Raw genomic sequence first — 14,269 nt, forward strand, 5'->3', positions numbered from 1 at the left:
CACAACAGGTGTTTCAACACCTCCACCTTTGATCACAACACCAACCTCCCACCATAGCTCCATCACAGTATTCCTGCACCTTTCCTGATATTGTTCATTTAATCCCTCCAGAAAAGAACAAAAGAAGTCAATTTGATCAACACACATCTGTTTAGGAATCAAGTCTGTAGCTTTAGGTTCTAGAGCAGCTGCTTCTCTTTCCTGCTGGTCTCTATTCCTTTGAGAAACGATACATTAGATGGTCCCCTGGAAGGAAGGGAAAAGGAGGTAACAAGCAAATCACCCAGTTTCACCCACTAGGATTTTTTTTTTTTTTTTTTTGGTAGCTCTTAAGTTTGGGAGGGAAAGTTGACAATATCGACTAAAAGTCCATGTGCCCTTTTTTGTTTTGGCTGTGCTGGGTCTTCATTGCTGCACTCAGGCCTTCTCTAGTTGTGGGGAGCAGGGGCTACTCCCTAGTTAGCGGTCCATGAGCTTCTCATTGCTGTGGCTTCTCTTGTTGCGGAGCACAGGCCCTAGGGCCCGCGGGCTTCAGTAGTTGCTGCTCCCAGGCTCTAGAGTGCAGGCTCAACTGTTACGGCCAACAGTCTTAGTTGCTCCGAGGCATGGGAGATTTTTCCTGGACCAGAGATCAAACCCGTGTCCCCTGCACTGGCAGGCAGATTCTTTACCACTGAGCGACCAGGGAAGCCCCCATGTGCCCTTTGATTTCAGCAATTCTGTTGATCGTTATTCACCTAGGGCAGAGATGATTTTTTGTAAATTAGAAAAAAAGAATTTCTTCCTCAAGCCATTTTATGTTTATCTGCCAGAAAATTATCGTAATAAGTATTTACAGGTGTGACATCCACCTGAAACTAACACAACATTGTAAATCAACTATACGCCAATAAAAAAATTTTTTAATAAAATGAAAAATTAAAAAACTAAAGTTATGACGTCTACAGAGTGATTGGTGCCCATATAAAGGAGTCACTTTGTGTAGTGTACAACCTGTACAACTGTATACATTAGCCCTGCCTGCGTGCATGCTCAGTGGCTTCAGTCGTGTCAGACTCTTTGTGATTCCATGGACTGTAGCCTGTCAGGCTCCTCTGTCCATGGGGATTCTCCAGGCAAGAATACTGGAGTGGGTTGCCATGCCCTCCTCCAGGGGATCTTCCTGATCTAGGGATCAAACCGGCGTCTCTTATGTCTCCTGCGTTGCCAGGAAGGTTCTTTACCACTAGCACCACCTGGGAAGCCCACATTTACCCTGGTTACCTTATAAATGCATACAAAGAACAACATCAGGATATATGTTAAAAAGTGTTGACAGAAACGGTTTTTGTAATAACAAAAGGATTGTTGCGATGTCTATCGGTAGGGGACAGTTTAAATAAAAATTTGGGGCATGTTTATATAATGGAATTCTAGGGAACCTTACAGGAAAAAAAAATGGAGATTTATCAGTTCAGTTCAGTTCAGTCAATCAGTCGTGTCCGACCCTTTGCAAGCCATGGACTGCAGCACACCAGGCCTCCCTGTCCATCACCAACTCTCGGAGTTTACTCAAACTCATGTCCATTGAGTTGGTGATGCCACCCAACCATCTAATCCTCTGTCGTCCCCTGCTCCTCCCGCCTTCAATCTTTCCCAGCATCAGGGTCTTTTCCAATGAGTCAGTTCTATGCATGAGGTGGCCAAAGTATTGGAATTTCAGCTTCAGTACCAGTCCTTCCAATGAATATTCAGGGCTGATTTCCTTTAGGATGGACTGGTTGGATCTCCTTGCAGTCCAAGGGACTCTCAAGAGTCTTCTCCAACACCACAGTTCAAAAGCATCAATTCTTTGGTGCTCAGCTTTTGTTATAGTCCAATTTTCACATCCATACATGACTACTGGAAAAACCATAGGCTTGACTAGACGGGTCTTTGTTGGCAAAGTAATGTCTCTGCTTTTTAATATGCTGTCCAAGTTGGTCATAACTTTTCTTCCAATGAGTAAGCGTCTTTTAATTTCATGGCTGCAATCACCATCTGCAATGATTTTGGAGCCCCCCAAAATAAAGTCTGTCACTGTTTCCACTGTTTCCCCATCTATTTCCCATGAAGTGGTGGGACTAGATGCCATGATCTTCGTTTTCTGAATGTTGAGCTTTAAGTCAACTTTTCCACTCTCCTCTTTCACTTTCACCAAGAGGCTCTTTAGTTCTTCACTTTCTGCCATAAGGGTGGTGTCATCTGCATATCAGGTGATTGATATTTCTCCCAGCAATCTTGATTCCATCTTGTGCTTCATTCAGCCCAGTGTTTCTCATGATATACTCTGCCTATAAGTCAAATAAGCAGAGTGATAATATACAGCCTTGATGTACTCCTTTCCCGATTTGGAACCAGTCTGTTGTTCCATGTCCAGTTCTAACTGTTGCTTCCTGACCTGCATACAGATTTCTCTAGAGGCAGGTCAGGTGGTCCGGTATTCTCATCTCTTTAAGAATTTTCCACAGTTTGTGGTGATCCACACAGTCAAAGGCTTTGGCACAGTCAATAAAGCAGATATAGATGTTTTTCTGGAACTCTCTTGCTTTTTCCATGATCCAGCAGATGTTGGCAGTTTGATCTCTGGTTCCTCTGCCTTTTCTAAAACCAAATTGAACATCTGGAAGTTCACGGTTCACATACTGTTGAAGTCTGGCTTGGAGAATTTTGAGCATTGCTTTGCTATCGTGTGAGATGAGTGCAATTGTGTGGTAGTTTGAGCGTTCTTTGGTATTGCCTTTCTTTGGAATTGGAATGAAAACTGACCTTTTCAAGTCCTGGCCACTGTAGATCTGTATGTGCTGATATAAGTAAATGTTCAATATATATTACTAAGTAAAAAAAAGCAAGGTTCAGAGGAAAATATATTATAACTCAATGTTTTAAAATTTTTAAAAGAAATCTGATATAGCCCTTTTTTTCTTCCAAGACACTCAAGAAATCATTAACCAGAGTCTCTTTGGAGGAGAGTAACTGGGGGAAGAAGGAAGCTTTTAGTTCAAATGTATACCTTTCTGTGTAGTTTGAATTTTTCTTACCAAATGTATTTATTGCTTTCAATTAAAAAAAAATCAACAGGGGTAATCAGAATAGAAAGTTACAGGTCTTTTAAATTTTTTATTTATTAAAAAAAATGTTTGTTTATTTATTTGGCTACACTGGGTCTGAGTTGCATACATGGGATCTTCAGCTGCAGTCCTAACTCCCTGACCAGGGATGCAACCGGAGCCCCCAGCATTGAGCGCTGGAGTCTTAGTCAGTGGAACACCAGGGAAGTCCTTACAGATCTTATTTAATTCTTGCACTTTTGAGCATAAAAATATCTAAGAAACATTTTTTAATTGCTGTGCACATCCTCCCATAGAATACATTTAAAAAATAAACTACGGGGTTTTTTAGTTTGTAAATATTGTTGTTAAAACTTTTTTTTAGTAAAAGAAGTTCAATTTATAAATATTTAAGGTAACTTGAGAAATACATAGTAAAAAAGAGAACAAAGCCCAACACAAAGATTTAGCTAATATGCAAACTCCTGTTCCATCTAAATTTGGCATATGCAATCTACTTATCTGATTTGCTTCATGTGGTGAATTTTTTTGATAAAATTCAGCATTCCACCCTGGTTATCCTTGTCAAGGGCATAAACATATCACTCTGCCCCCAGTGTTTTGGGTTGTCTCTTGTAGCAGTGGGGCTGAGGAGTGGGAGTGGGTAGGAAGCTGGTGGAGGAAAGGGAAGACAGAATCCTCTGCACCTCTTAGGGCATTTTCACCTCTCACTTCGTGCCTCTGAAAACAGAGACTAAACTCATGTGTCTGTTAGACCACAGATACATTTAATCATAGAACAAGAGCATCATTAATCTCACTTTATTAATTCAGTTCTTGTTGGGTGTAAATTCAGCGCTTCCTGAGTTGCCTGTCATTTAAAACCGAGGGACCTGGTAGAAAGCCGATAATTGTATGTCATTTCACTTTATAGTACAAAGTGGGCGTAGAAGAATCAAATGAGCTGTCTTTCTCCCTCTGATCTCTGGAGAAAAGAGAATTCTAATTGTTCCTCTCTATTTGTTCCTGAACTTAAAACTTCATTAGAATGAAAAAAAAAAAGCTGAATTCATTATTACAAATTTTGTGCTAAGAGTTCACTCTCCCCAAATGAATATTTATTTAGGCTTCAGGTACATAATTCCAAAAAGAAAAAGAGAGAGAAGGAAAAGAATGATTGTTCTTGGATGAGCAGAAGTGACATTGAATATCATTAAGTAACATAGCAACCCCAACTCTAACGATGAAGTGACATTTCTTTCTTTTTTTTTTTTAAGAAAGAACTATTTGTATTTCTTTTAAAAGTCATTTCGGGATGTAGGAGGAGGGCACACTGAACGTGATAACTTTTACAGAACATTTTCTACTTGGGAGTTTTGTATCGTGAAGCACGTGTTTGTTCCAGTGTTAAGGGTATCAGACCTCGATTTTGATTACAAGTTACACACATTCTACACATTGGAAAGTAAGTTTTAAATACTGAACTCCAGGGCAAGGTCTTCCCTCAACCCATTAAGGTAACAAATACTCTTTCTACCTCGCTGAATTTCCATTTGGAAACGCTATTTAGAGCCCAGTATTTATTTGCTGGCCACATCTGCCCCGGGTGTCCCCCGACTGTGTCATTGAACAAATATTTGTTCATTCAATAAACATTTATTGAGAGTCTCCTCCCTGCCAGGCTCTCTGCTCAACACGAGGGTATATGGAAGATGAAGATAAATATATAAAGAAAAAGACATGATCCCCACCCCCTAAGAGGTCACAGGCTGGCAGGCTACGGGCTCTTCCATCCAACGTCCACGAGGATGTTTTTTCCTGTGCATTTTGGGCCAGGACTGAAGTAAGGCCAACTTACACAGTAGGACAAAATTCTAGGAGCCGCTCACTCACAGGGGTGAGCGAAGGCAGACGGCATCCCCTGGCTGCCTGAGCTCCCCACGTGGCCTTTTCCTCCTGTCTGCTGCCCTTCTCTCAGTTCACTGACACACTCTCGCTTATCTCAGTCACTCCCCCCAAGTGTTTACACTCGGTGTCTATTTCTCATGCCCAGGTTACCCTCCCGGTAACCATCCTTTGTTTAACCACTTCTTCCAGGCCTTGTTCAGTCTCCACCTTGAACGTCCTTCCCAGGCCTAAGAGCCTGGTCAGTTTCTCCCCACGCACTTGCATTCCTGCAATGGCCTTTATCACCAGACAACTTTTTAAAAAATAATTTTAATTTTTTTGGAGACACTGCCTTGGGAGAGACCCCGGTCTTCTCCTTACTTGTTGTTGTTCAGTTGCTCAGTCGTGTCTGACTCTCTGTGCCCCCGTGGACTGCAGCATGCCAGGCTTGCCTGTCCTTCACCATCTCCTGGAGTTTGCTCACATTCATGTCCATTGGGTCGATGATGCTATCTAACCATCTCATCTTCTGCCACCCCCTATTCTTTTTGCCTTCAATCTTTCCCAGCTTCAGTCTTGTTGTAAGTAATAAGTCTTTCATTTTCCCTGAAAAAAATTTTTTTTATTTTTAATTGAAGTATAGGGTTTTGTTTGTTTGAGGTTCTTTTTTCTTTTGGCCATGCCACAGCTTGCGAGATCTGAGTTCTATACTATATATATGGGCTTTCCAGGTGGCGCTAGTGGTAAAGAACCCAAACTGCCAATGCAGGAGACAGAAGACAGGAGACAGGTTCAATCCATGGGTTGGGAAGATCCCCTGGAGGAAGGCATGGCAACCCACTCCAGTATTCTTGCCTGGAGAATCCTATGGACTGTAGCCCACCAGTCTCCTCTGTCACAAAGAGTTGGACACAACTGAGGCAACTTAGCACATACGCATACCATGTATATAATATATATATAGTATATAGTAAATATATATAGTATATGTATATGTGTATATATATATGTATATATACATATATGTATATATCAGATCAGATCAGATCAGTCGCTCAATCATGTCCGACTCTTTGCAACCCCATGAATCGCAGCACGCCAGGCCTCCCTGTCCATCACCAACTCCCGGAGTTCACTCAGACTCATGTCCATCGAGTCAGTGATGCCATCCAGCCATCTCATCCTCTGTCGTCCCCTTCTCCTCCTGCCCCCAGTCCCTCCCAGCATCAGAGTCTTTTCCAATGAGTCAACTCTTCGCATGAGGTGGCCAAAGTACTGGAGTTTCAGCTTTAGCATCATTCCTTCCAAAGAAATCCCAGGGCTGATCTCCTTCAGAATGGACTGGTTGGATCTCCTTGCAGTCCAAGGGACTGTCAAGCGTCTTCTCCAACACCACAGTTCAAAAGCATCAATTCTTCGGCGATCAGCCTTCTTCACAGTCCAACTCTCACATCCATACATGACCACAGGAAAAACCATAGCCTTGACTAGACAAACTTTTGTTGGTAAAATAATGTCTCTGCTTTTGAATATGCTGTCTAGGTTGGTCATAACTTTCCTTCCAAGGAGTAAGCGTCTTTTAATCTCATGGCTGCAGTCACCATCTGTAGTGATTTTGGAGCCCAGAAAAAGAAAGTCTGACACTGTTTCCACTGTTTCCCCATCTATTTCCCATGAAGTGATGGGACCAGATGCCATGATCTTCGTTTTCTGAATGTTGAGCTTTAAGCCAGCTTTTTCACTCTCCACTTTCACTTTCATCAAGAGACTTTTTAGTTCCTCTTCACTTTCTGCCATAAGGGTGGTGTCATCTGCATATCTGACGTTACTGATATTTCTCCCGGCAATCTTGATTCCAGCTTGTGTTTCTTTCAGTCCAGCGTTTCTCATGATGTACTCTGCATATAAGTTAAATAAACAGGGTGACAATATACAGCCTTGACGAACTCCTTTTCCTATTTGGAACCAGTCTGTTGTTCCACGTCCAGTTCTAACTGTTGCTTCCTGACCTGCATACAAATTTCTCAAGAGGCAGATCAGGTGGTCTGGTATTCCCATCTCTTTCAGAATTTTCCACAGTTTATTGCAATACACACAGTCAAAGGCTTTGGCATAGCCAATAAAGCAGAAATAGATGCTTTTCTGGAACTCTCTTGCTTTTTCAATGATCCAGTGGATGTTGGCAATTTGATCTCTGGTTCCTCTGCCTTTTCTAAAACCAGCTTGAACATCAGGAAGTTCACGGTTCACATATTGCTGAAGCCTGGCTTGGAGAATTTTGAGCATTACTTTACTAGCCTGTGAGATGAGTGCAATTGTGCAGTAGTTTGAGCATTCTTTGGCATTGCCTTTCTTTGGGATTGGAATGAAAACTGACCTTTTCCAGTCCTGTGGCCACTGCTGAGTTTTCCCAATTTGCTGGCATATTGAGTGCTGCACTTTCACAGCATCATCTTTCAGGATTTGGAATAGCTCAACTGGAATTCCATCACCTCCACTAGCTTTGTGCATAGTGATGCTTTCTAAGGCCCACTTGACTTCACATTCCAGGATGTCTGGCTCTAGGTCAGTGATCACACCATCGTGATTATCTGGGTCTTAAAGATCTTTTTTGTACAGTTCTTCTGTGTATTCTTGCCATCTCTTCTTAATATCTTCTGCTTCTGTTAGGTCCATACCATTTCTGTCCCTTATCGAGCCCATCTTTGCATGAAATGTTTGGTATCTCTGGTATCTTTGGTATCTCTGATTTTCTTGAAGAGATCCCTAGTCTTTCCCATTCTGTTGTTTTCCTCTATTTCTTTGTATTGATCGCTGAAGAAGGCTTTCTTATCTCTTCTTGCTATTCTTTGGAACTGTGCATTCAGATGTTTATATCTTCTCTTTTCTCCTTTGCTTTTCACTTCTCTTCTTTTCACAGCTATTTGTAAGGCCTCCCCAGACAGCCATTTTGCTTTTTTGCATTTCTTTTCCATGGGGATGGTCTTGATCCCTGTCTCCTGTACAATGTCATGAACCTCATTCCATAGTTCATCAGGCACTCTATCAGATCTAGGCGCTTAAATCTATTTCTCACTTCCACTGTATAATCATAAGGGATTTGATTTAGGTCATACCTGAATGGTCTAGAGGTTTTCCCTACTTTCTTCAATTTAAGTCTGAATTTGGAGTTATTGGAGCAATAAGGAGTTCATGGTCTGAGCCACAGTCAGCTCCTGGTCTTGTTTTTGCTGACTGTATAGAGCTTCTCCATCTATGCATATGTATATGTATATACATATATATATATGTATAGTGTGTATATATATATATAGAATCTGAAAAAGAATATTCTTTTTCAGATTTTTTTTTCATTATAAGTTATTACAAGACTAACACCAGCCTATTTGTATCCAAATTGTTACCAAGAACCTGTCTCCCCAACCTGGGATCGGGTGCTCGTGGAAAGCAAGGCTTGTGTTCCAGTCTTTGCAGACCTCACTCCAAACCTTCGGGACCCAGTACAGTGCTTTACACGGGTGTGTGTCTTAGTCCACTCAGGCTGCTGTAATAGATACCACTGACCGGGTGGCTTAACAACAGACACCTGTACTTCTCACGGTTCTCCCAGTTCACAGGAGGCAGTGAAGCCCAAGGTGCCAGCAGCGGCAGTGGCTGGTGAGGGCTGGCCTCCTGGTTGGCAGATGGCTGGCTGTCTTCTGGCTGTGTTTTTACACAGAAGCAAGTTCTCTCTCAGCTCTCCTGTGTAAGGGCACTAACCCCCTACCTGAGGGCTCTGCTCTCTCGACCTGGTCACCTCGCAAAGGCCAGACCCTCAAATACCATCACACAGGGAACTAAATTTCAACATAAGGATTTAGGGAGGAGCCCAAATAGTCAGTCCTGTAGACCAGAGTTTTAGCAAATGATTCCTTTATTTATCTGATTCTTTACAGGCTTCAGCACATTTTTAGGGTTTCTTTTTGCTTTAACAAAAGCAAACATTGATTTAAGGCATTCCCAGCACTTGAATTTAATTCTACAGAAGCAAGAAAGGAATTGTAAGAAGTTAGCTTGCTAGAAAAGAAAAAAATGTGTGTGTGTGTGTTTTTCCTAGCAGCTAATTAAATGCAACAACAGATTAAGTAAACGAACATTTTGTTCAGCAATGGCACCCCACTCCAGTACTCTTACCTGGAAAATCCCATGGACAGAGGAGCCTGGTGGGCTGCCATCTATGGGGTCGCACAGAGTCGGACACGACTGAAGCGACTTAGCAGCAGCAGCAATTTCCTCTGTGTGGCAGGGAGGGAATAAATTGGTTAGGGCAAAATAGGCTTTCTATTTGTGGTGTAAGAGATGGCTACTGGGTAAAGGTCTAGGGGCTACTACTGAATGGCTTCTAATAAAGAATCACCCTGGTGACCCTCTTCAAACTGGGCAATAGTCGCAAGATCTTCTCTTTCCTGGTGATGAAAATGTGTGTGGAAAAGAATTGGATGCAGCCAATTTTATAGGCAGCGTTTTCTATGTATTGCTAAGGCACACCACTCCCTCATTGTAGGAAACACCACACACACAGCACAGATGATCATCTAAGCACATGAGTTAGAGTGCTTCTCAAGATGGTGCCCTTCATGAGCTATGTTTAAAGTGGATAACGAACATAGACCTACTGTATAGCAGAGGGAACTCTGTCGAATGCTATGTGGCAGCCTGAATGGGAGGGGAGTTTGGGGAATAATGGATACATACATATGTACGGCTGAGTCCCTTTGCTGTCCACCTGAAACTCTCACATTATTAATCAGCTATACTCCAATATAAAATAAAAATTTTAAAAAAGAGATGGTGTCCTGGAGGAGTTAGTGGGCTGGGCCCTTAGCATAGTTTTTACTAATGGCATTCGCTCTGTCCTGTGGCATTTAATCTATCACAGTTATTTTGGTATTGATCCCACCTGAGCTTTTGTGAAGTCCATCCTGAATCTGCCCAATCACTGGCCTCGAGAGTAGCCCTTCCCTCTTCTTGCTGTTGCCGTACACCAAGGGCCTGGCGGAGGAGCCGTTTGTCTTCATGTAGTGACTATATAATGCAGTTTAATTTTGCTAATATAGTTTAGGCCAGCAAATTCAGAATACTGAATGGAAATGCGTATCTTTCTTGGAAGGTCTTAGCTAAAGCTCTCTGTGATCTGTTTTTCCTCCCTCCACATCCAGGCATCAATCCTCTTCCACCTTAAAGACGAAAAACTCAAAAGAAGCACCACTTGCTGAATGTAGAACAGAGCAGGGTGTCTCTAACGCACGACGACTTTACACCTGCCATCAATATAGGTTCTGTCAACCAGGAGCGGCTCCAAATGTGGAAGCCCCAGGGCACATTCAGGAGACCTGCTCTGAACCGTGGGAACATTGTAGCCAGAGGGTAAATAAAGGGAGACTCACACTCCTCAGTATATCTGTTTCTGAAATCAAGGAGACTTTTAAATTAGTTAATTTGAAGTTGATTGTTTTAAAGGAAATAGGAATGAAGAATTCTTGATTTTTATCTGCTTGAAAATTTTGACTTTAGGGCTTCCAAAAAGTACGGAGGGTCCTCAAAAAATTAAAACTGTAACTACCAAACATATCTATGAAACGGAAGCAGACTCACAGATAAAGAGAACAGACCTGTGATTGCCAAGGGGGAAGTGGAATGGGGAGGGACGGATTGGGAGTTTGGGATTAGTAAATGCGAACTGTTATATACAGGCTGGATAAACAACGAGGTCCTACTATAGAGCACAGGGAATTATGTTCAATACTGTATGATAAACCATAATGGAAAAGAATAGAAAAAGGAGATATATATATATATATATATATAATTGAATCATTTTGCTGTATAGCAAAAATTAACACAGCATTGTAAATCAGCTATACTTGGTAAGTTTTTTTTAAATAAATAAAATCATTTGCATAAAATCTACTTTTTCTTTTTTGTGGCTTTTTTTTTCCTGGATAAGTTAGCTCTCTGTACTTTTCCTATTAATACCATTCAAACCAATTTGAACCAGTATCATTTAATCTTTCTACAAACATTGACAAAACTCTTCTTTTGTGTCTCATTCTGGGAATATAAAAATGGAGAAGAGACCATATTTTTGGTCTACAAGCAGTTTATAATGTAGAAGAGACAGATTTATAAACCAATAATATATAAGAAATTGGGTGTCATACGTCTACCAGAGAATTATAATGGTGGAGGACAGAAAGGCCAGAGTCATCAGTTCCTGATGAAATAGAGTCAGAATTTAAGAATCTGAGTCATTAACATCAGAGACCTTTTCCAGAACTAGCATTTTCTGAATTGATTGTATCTTCAAGGATTCCTCAGATGTGTCTTCCCTTAATTAACAATGGCATATGTCAAAACTCCTTTTTTTTTTTTTTTTGGTTGTATCATGTTTTAGTTGAAGCACACAGGATTTTTCAGTTGAAGCATGAGAGATCTTGTTCCCTAACCAGGCATCAAACCTGGGCCCCCTATACTGATCCAGTGCTCTAAGCCACAGGATTACCAGGAAAATCCCTGTCATAAGCTCTTTAATAAAGTCCTGTTAGTTGGAGAAACTCTTGGTGTTTTCAATGATGACAGATTCATTTGTCATTGCCTATCTTGACGATCTCTGGTTCATAGGAAGATAGCCAAAGGGCAAATTTGAATTCCCAGTTTCCTTCAAGGTCAATGGGAAATCACTCCCTTTTTTCCCTCCAGTCACTTGGCTCTCCTGACGTAGAGCAGTACACAGCACTAGCAAGTAAGCAGGCATCTACTTGTGATCTCCAGCTTCTGAATTCGTTCCCTCAACTTTTAGCTAAATATGGATGAAATTTAAAATTCAGTGATTTCTTATATCAACCAGTGTTTTTAACCTGCAGATTGTGATTCATTAACAGGTCATGAAATCAGTTCAGTGGGTCTTAATCAGCTTTTATAGAAAGAAGTAGGATAGAAGAAAGCAAAATAGAAAATATCAGGATGCATTTCTTCAAGTAAGATAAAAATTGGTGAAACTTTTTATTCCCACTTTTGTGTGTGTGGCCACAACATAAAATGTATTTCTTACTGTGTCACAGGGAGAAAATTAAGCCACTAGACTCTAATCATCATAAAGGCACTTATAACCATCTAGCAAATATTTGTTGAATCGACTTGATTTGTACGTGTGTTTGTGGATTTACTCAACAGACACTACGTCTGTATGTGTATATGACATTGACCATTGCAACCCCTCATTTAAATTTTGTGAAAATGAAGGATGAGAGCAAGCTTTCAAAGGCTAATCAGCTTCAGTAAATGCTCTTTTTTTAAGAATAAATCATTCTGTTTACCAGGACTGCTTGATAACCTTTAATCTGGCTGGTGTAAAATAGACCCTAAGGTCTCTAAATCATGTCCAAAACAGATCCTACAAAGCAGGAAGCCCCTGAGAAAGAAAGAAAGTAAAGTCAGTCATGTCTGTGACCCCAAGTCAACTCTGTGACCCCAAGGACTGTCATCTACCAGGTTCCTCCATCCATGGAATTTTCCAGGCAAGAGTACTGGAGTGGGTTACCATTTCCTTCTCCAGGGGATATTCCAGACCCTGGGATTGAACCCAGGTCTCCCGCATTGCAGGCAGACAGTTTACCATCTGAGCCACCAGGGAAGCCCCCGGGTCATAAGCAAACAGAGCTTTCAGATGCTAATCTGTCCTGTGCTGGCCCAAACTGCTGCCTAACAGCCAATTCGAGCCGCTCAGCACACGTTCCTGGCCCCCTAGCATAGATACTGTCTCAGGTACTTGTCCCTGGTGTTCTCTTTCATGCCGTGAGGCTGAGCACTGATTTTTTCTGGCTATGATGACTGCCCACCCCCACTGGCATTGCCACCACAGGCGTCGCTCTTCCTGGGAGCCACAACCTCCCTGTCCCCCGGTGGGCGGAGCCACCACTATCCAGAACTCCCAGTGCCCACAACGGTCACAGGCTGTACCCAGCTTGCAGATCTGGGCCAAGGCTGCAGGGGCCTGCACCGTCCCATCTGCCCTTCTGTGCTTCTGTCTCCCTGCTGTGTGGGCTAGATCATCCTACAAATTCTTCAGTTCTCTGCCTGTGGGTCCAGGAGAGTGGAGTGGGGTGTTGGGAGGAGACTGGGGGGAGGGGAGTTGTGGCAGGGGTGTCTGGTCATGAATGCAGTCAATAAGACTCAGCCTCTAACCTGCTTGCAGCCCGGTGGAGGGCATCGGACTGTGATGGTCCACAGATAATCTGAGCAACTCAGGGAGGCGGCAAGGGAGGATCGCAGAGGCCCCCTTGCCATCCCTACAGCAAAACAGAGTGCCCTTCAGCAGGACCTGTGCCCTTCAGCAGGACCAGAGCTCTGAGGTTTCACAGCTGCTGCCGCAGCCCATGTTCCAGCACTTCCTGGAGCAGGGGCTTATCGCGTCCCCTGTTCCCACCCCTGAAGGTCAGGCATGTTTCAAGCGCCAAAGCTTCTTTTGTGGGGAGCATAGACGTGGCTCCACTGAGATAGAACACCAGAGCCTACTACCCAGACAGAATCTGCAAAAGGGTCCATTTTTGTGCCCTCTGTTTTCCCTGGTGGCTCAGTGGTAAAGAATCTGCCTGCAATGCAGGAGACCTGGGTTCGATCCCTAGGTAGGGAAGATCTCCTGGAAAAGGGGATGGCTACCCACTCCAGTATTCGTGCCGGGAGAATTCCATGGACAGAGGAGCCTGGCAGGCTATCGCCTATGGGGTCGCGAAGAGCTGGACACGACTGAGCAACTAACAGTTTCACTTTTCCCAAATTCAAACATCACAGCAGCCTTGTCTTGGAGCAACGCAGAGTCCCAGCTTTCCAACGTAGACAGCTATTGAATGGAGCAACATAAAAACGAATACTGAAACTCCCTTAAGGGGCTCCTCCTCAGAAACTGAAGACAGATTCTTGCTCACTCCTGTGTGATCTGGAAGATCAATTGCATTCCAGAATCTTCTAGTTTAAAAAAAGCAAGCAACCAGCAAGGAGTTTTTAGTCTGCCATTTGTCTGGTTTTTGGCACAGCAGCAAAATGGCTAAATCTAGATCTGGGGTCAAATCCCAGCTTTGTCACTTAACATCACTTAACCCTCTAAGCCGCAGTTTCTCTCTCTATAAAACAGGGATAATTCCACAACCTACCGTATTTGGTTGTTATGAGGATAGATTAAAAGAACCTATCTTAAGTACCGAGTATAGTATCTGGCACATAGGTAAACAGAGCAGGGGCCTGTGGTCCTTGGCCCCCATGTCCTCTGCCTGCCCTTC

The 14,269-nt window shown here is 42.6% G+C and overlaps 1 non-coding gene across 1 annotated transcript; it reads left to right on the plus strand.

Annotated features, from left to right (window-relative positions):
* The first annotated feature begins 13,555 nt into the window (after positions 1-13,555).
* Positions 13,556-13,626, plus strand: TRNAC-GCA (transfer RNA cysteine (anticodon GCA)). Its single transcript has one exon. It is a non-coding gene; the product is annotated as a tRNA-Cys (tRNA).
* Positions 13,627-14,269: the final 643 nt, after the last annotated feature.

The sequence above is a fragment of the Bubalus kerabau genome, chromosome 21, assembly GCF_029407905.1.
Source record: "Bubalus kerabau isolate K-KA32 ecotype Philippines breed swamp buffalo chromosome 21, PCC_UOA_SB_1v2, whole genome shotgun sequence".
NCBI classification, from domain to species: domain Eukaryota; kingdom Metazoa; phylum Chordata; class Mammalia; order Artiodactyla; family Bovidae; genus Bubalus; species Bubalus kerabau.